Below are 6,141 nucleotides of genomic sequence, written 5' to 3'. Positions count from 1 at the left end.
CTCCCTGTGTCTCTCGTGAATAAAATAAAATAAAAAAAACCTTTTAAAAAAATAAAAGAAACTCATCACATTGTGCACTTAAAATTCGGCAAGTTGACCTTTTATAGGTTATCCCCCAATAAAGCTACAACAAAGGAAAACATTGAAATTTGCCATCAGGTGAAGAGGGGTGAGCGCTGCCAACCCAGGTGAGATGCAGGTAAGGGACTGAGCAAAGCCAGCCGCCACGGCCTGGATTCATCGTTCTCGGAGCTCGCTGTGCGGAGGACCAGGGCCCAGGGGCAAGGGCAGAGGCCCTAGCCTGTTTAAATGGCTGCTGGAAGGCTCTGGAAGAGGGAAGGGGAAGGGAAGAGGGAGAGGCTGGAAGGCGGGAGGGGCCGACAAGTGCAGGGAGCCAGCTGGGCTGCAGACACAGGGAGGAGGAGGCCTGGGAGGCAGGGGAGCAGGGGTGGGAGCGGAGGGACAGGATGCTCACCTGGTGCTGCTGTCGCCGCCGCGGTGCCCATCGGGAGCATCATCTGTGCCTCCTTATCCTCCGGAATACCTCCCGCTCTGAAACCTCCTTTGTCTGATTCTAACATAGCGAGATAGCTCTTCCACTTTCGACTTTCAAAGTATCTGTGTCTATTTTTTTTTAAGATTTTATTTATTTATTCCTGAGAGACACGCAGAGAGAGGCAGAGACACAGGCAGAGGGAGAAGCAAGCTCCCCGCGAGGAACCCGATGTGGGCCTCGATCCCAGGACCCCGGGGTCACTCCCTGAACCGAAGGCAGGTGCTCAACTGCTGGGCCACCCAGGCGCTCCTGTGTCTCTATATTTAAAGAGAATTCCTTACAGACACGATAGTGTATCTTTCTGACCGATCTGAATACCTCTGCCTTTTAATCTCAGGATTCAATCGATTTTTTTTTATCGTGGTAAAATACACATGATAAGCTGAACGGTTTGGCCATTTTAAAGCGAAGGGTTCAGTGGCGTTAGGTACCTCCGCGCTGTTGTGCAACCATCCCCACCACCTGTCCCCAGAGTTCCTTCCTTTTTTGCCAAACTGGAACTCGGTCCCCCGTAGACAATAACTCCACCCCCTCCCCAGCCCCCAACACCCACCATCCCCATTCCTGAGCAGACCCACGTTTCCAACTGCCCAGGGCACAGCTTCCCTTGGGGGGCCCACCCAACTCCCCTCGTCCGAGTCAGAGCTCGCCCCTCCCCTGTCCTACCTCCTGGTGCCCCATCTTCAGCCTCCTGGCCCCCCGGCCGCAGACCCACGGCTCATGTAGACCCTCCTTTTCCCCCCTTCCCTGGGAACCAAGTCTTGCCCTCTACTTGCCTCTCAAACTCACACCCTCCTCTCTTCCCCTCTGCCTCCGGAGGTCCAGGCTCTCACCCTCCCTGGGGAGGGGGGAGAATATGGTGACTCTCCAGCTGGATTCTCTACCTTTCTCTTCTTTGACCCCAATTTGGCACCAACATGCCCGCTTTGTGGTCTCCTCCTGTCCCACCCCAACCCTTCCCATCTGTTTGCAGCTTGGTTTCCGGGGCCTTTCTGATGCTGCCACTCCTGCCTGAGATGCCCCATCCCCCTTCCCTAGGAGCTTAGCTTTCACCAAAGGGACAATCCTTGAGGAGATGATGGGGGGCGGGGCTGCACAGGCTGGACGCCTGGGGGTCCCAGCTGGTGCTTGGCTGTCACAGAGGAGACCAGGGAGGGGGACAGGGAGCCCTTCCCTCAGTTTAGCCTGCTATCTCCAGCCCTGACCCCCCACCCCCTCCACCCCGGGGGAGTCCGACTCCTGCAGAGGTTGCGGGGGAAGTAGGAAGCAGGATGATGACAGTGGCTGAAAGGGAGGACGTGCAGGCCTGAGAAGGAGCTGGCAGTCTGGGGCTGGGTGTGCAAACAGCTTCAGAGTGACGGGAAATGCCTCGAAGGAAGGCCGGGGTGCTGCGGAGTTGAGCCGCTTCCCAAAATAATCCAGGGGGCAGCTGTCTCGGATTCTGAAACTGGGTCTGGCTCCCTGAGCTGCAGGAAGCCCCGGGCCCCACACCAGCCCCAGTCTGGGAACAGATGGCTCTGGGAATATTTTTTCTTTTACCAAAGTCAGCTGGTAAGCGAACAGCTTGTCTGGAGACAAGTGTGTTTCTCCCCTCTCTCTCTTTGGCAACAGATCAAAGCTGCTGCCTCCCCTCCTCCAGTCCCGGCCCCTGTGGGCTTTCTCTCCCTGTAGGACCCGGGTGCCGAGGCTGGGGGGCATCGCAGGCCTTCCTCACCTGGGAGCTCACGGGGTCCCCACCCACGGGTGGCTCTGACCTCGGGAGCGGCCAGGGCTCCTTGATTCGTGGGGGCCTGGGCTGAGCTGAGGCAGCAGGTTCTGGGAGGCCTGGCTGGTTAGAAAGTGGTTCGTGGGGATGTCCCAGACATGATTCTTCCAGGAAGAGCCAGCCAACTGCTCTGGCTCGGCCAACAACTGCATGAATCCATTCATTTATCCACAAGCGTGTCAAATCGATCGGTATGCTTATTGCTTGTAAAGGTGATGCATTAAGGCACTGGTGAGATTTTACATCTGGACAAATCATCACGCACAAGCCGTTCCTAATAGACCCTCCCCGGACACCTACCAGTATGTGGGGTCTGGGTTCAGAGCAGGGGATAGAGGAGCCGTCTTGGGGGCCCTGTCCTAGAGGAGCTCAGCGGCCCATCCGAGGAGGCAGGGTGGTGCAGGGGTTACAGTGCAATGCTTGAGTCAGATTCTGGGGTGGGAATCCTGGGTGCATCCTTCTCCTGCTCTGTGATGCAGGATGAATCACTCACCTCCCTGGGTCTCAGTTTCCTTCTCTGTCAAATGGAAGCAAAAGAATCTGCTTTTTTGTCAGGTTACAGTGAATGTTAAAGGATTGATTCCATCTAACATTGAAGCATTGCTGGACAGATAGCATTCAATAATGTCAGATGACATCACCACTGTCACCACCACCATCACTGTCCTCACCATCACCGCTATGACCATCACCACCGCCACCATCACCATCGTCATCACCATCACTCCTGTTATCACCACCACCATCATCACCATCATTTTCACCATCACTACTATCATCATCATCACCACCATCATTATCACCACCATCACCATCTTCACCATTATCATTATCACCATCATCATCACCACCATTACTGTCATCACCACACCATCATCACCACCATCACCACCACCACCACCACTACCACCATCATCACCATCCCCATTACCATCACCACCATCATCACCACCATAACCATCATCACCATTACCAACATCACCATCACTATACCAACAAAAGCAGAACGGAAAGTCCCTCCCTCTGTGGATTTTGGTGAGAATGCCATCACATGAGGTCAGAGCCCCAGCACATAGTCTGAGTTTAGGGCTAGGCACTCAAGAGCTAGCTCAACAGGTACCCCGACCTGGATTTTGCATGTCTCCAGCTCCCAGGGTCTGCTTTTGAAACCCACAGCACTACTCAGCACCCCAGAGGCGCTGGATAAATCTTTACTGCCTGACCCACTCACAGGAACCTCTTAGCTGTACTGTGGTGAGGCAGATGCAGACCTGCTGCCTCCACTTGGGCCCACCCTCGGGCCCAAGCTGGCCACCCTGATGCCCCAGGAAGCCACTGTTAAAGCTCAACTCTAAATGTCTAGAGTGTCTAGAGCTCAAATCTAGACTCAGTGCTCTGACCTCCAGCTGGTTTCCTCGGCCTCTGGGTTCACTGGTCCCTAGGCTGCTGGGTTGACTGGCTCAGCTGAAAACACAGAGGCATACGGGGGACCTCTGGCTCCATGATCTCTCCCTCTCCTTTCCCCTTGTTATCTCCAGACAAAGGCAACAATGTGATGTCGAGGGAAGTCCTGGACTCCAATCCCAACTGGTACATCTCAGCAGCAGGGTATGCCTGGGCGAGTCATGCCCGTCTCTCAGCATGAGTTTCTTTCTTTGTAAAATGGGAAAGATCTTCCCTGCTTAGCTTAATCCCCAGGGTGGGAGTCAGGAGGATTGACTGAAATAATAATGGGCTGGGCTTTCAAGAGTGCACTTAGCGCATTACTAGCTGTGGCTCACATTGACTGGACCTTCAGACTTCTTCACCTGCTGTGGTCCAGGTGGCCTGGCTGCTCACCAAACCTGCTCTCTCTCCCTGCTGGGCACACAGCTAGACCACATTTCCCAGCCATGTAACTGAGTCCTAGTCACTGAAACGTGAGTGGAGGGAGATGCAACATGGCAGGGCCTGGTCCCCAAACCTGGTCCCTGTACGGCCCTTGGTGCTCCAGGATGCCTGGGAGCAATGTGGTGGCATTGGTAGCCATGTGCTGAGGATGGTGGAGCCACAGATGGACTCATTCTGGGGCGAGAGCTGCCTGCCGGTCAGGAGCACCTGCTTTGAACTGTACATGAGCAAGAAATGTTTGAACTCCTCTCTGATGCATTGTTGCAGTAGGTGGGGGCACCTTGACCACAACAGCTCCATCGAGTCTGCTGGTCACTCCATTCACTTTATTTCAGTGACATAGTTTTTTGTTGCTACAGGTTTTATTTGCTTCCTTTTCAGAATTTCATGGCCATTTTATAGTCTTTTCTTCCTTATTCATATTTTTTATCTCTTCTTTTAATTCCTTAGGCATCTTTATGTTAGGACCTGCGTCTGATGAGCCCGTCTTTGCCGTCTCATGCTGCTGCCCGTTGTCTTGCGCTGACACTTGTTCATGGTGCTTTTTTCCCTTACGTGTCTCCTGTGAGCTTTGCCGGTGGTCCTCTCTACCCAATCATCAGTAGTAATTCTTCGAAGCCTATGTCGAAGATGAGAACCTCCAGAGATAATTCACATCTGCTCGAGTCAGATACCGATGGTCGCTCCAATTGGGCTCCCTTTAAATTAAAGTCTTAAGTCTGAGTTTTGAGGGCCACACAGCTGGTGTGATACCCACATTAGGGGCTGGCTTGTGGTTATGACTTCAGGGGAGAGTTTTTTCCTTTCTTCCCATGCCAGGATTGATAAAGGCAAGCGTCCTCTTTAGGTTTTCCCCTTAACTTATTTCAACAGTGACAGCACAGCCTTTTGGAGACCACAGCTTTACGTGGACCCCTTGAGCAGGCTTTGCTCCCACGCCAGAGCCACACGTGGTCATGACGAAGGAAGGTCAGGTGACTGGGCTGAGCAGCTGCGGCCTACCTCTAGGAAATTCCAATTCTACTTTTAGTCCCCTGACTCGTGAGGGTTAGCCCTGTTCTTGCTTGCCCCGCGTGATGTGTGTTAATCCGTACATTACACATATCTGTACGTGTATAGGCATATATATTAGAATAGCTTCGTACATGCATATACACACATGACTTTTCTGTTGCTCTGCAGGGTGACGACTGCTCAGTGGAATGGTCCATCATACTGTGGGACATGGGAGTCGTTCTCTGGCTTCACATCATAGATTTCTAACAGGCAACGATGCATCTTTACAATTCTCTCTCTCCATTTCAGGCTCTTCCTCGCATCCCCACCTGGAGGTTGTCAAGATCCCCCTTGGCCCTGTCCTGTCTCCCATCCTGGACCCTGACCCGGGCAGCATCTTGTCCATGGATCAGCTTCCCCGCCACACCAGTAGATGCCACCGGTAAAAGCCTTTGGGTCTCTTCTTCTAGGGACAAAATTTGTGTGGGTCTGCTAGGGAGAGGGAATGTTCTAGGGGACAGGACCTGCCTGGAGGCGCAGAGTGGGCCTAGAGTTCCCAGGCAGAGGGCAACAAGAAACAGGTGCAGAGGAGCTGATGGCCTGAAGTGGAGGCAAGGCCCCAGCTGCTTACCTGGGGGAGGCAGAGGCCCCAGGTGCCAACGGCCAAGAGATTCTGTATCAGATCAGATGGAGCTTTCTAAGAGGCCAGGCCATGCCAGGGTGATGTGGGCTGCCTTAGAGGTGCTGCCCACCATTGGGCTGTCTGCACAGGGTTCCGGCATCCTCCGGGAAGGTGGAATAGAGCATTCCTAATGGGCTAAGTGCGGCACACAGGCCTTGCTCAGACCACCAGGGTTGCCAAAGTCTGGGCCTACCAGCTGATGTCATCCACCACACAGGGCCGACGGGGACAGTAGACGCTGGGTCTTATACA

Source organism: Canis lupus, chromosome 10 (assembly GCF_011100685.1).
Source record: "Canis lupus familiaris isolate Mischka breed German Shepherd chromosome 10, alternate assembly UU_Cfam_GSD_1.0, whole genome shotgun sequence".
NCBI lineage: Eukaryota > Metazoa > Chordata > Mammalia > Carnivora > Canidae > Canis > Canis lupus.
Note: the sequence above shows the minus strand (reverse complement) of the source record.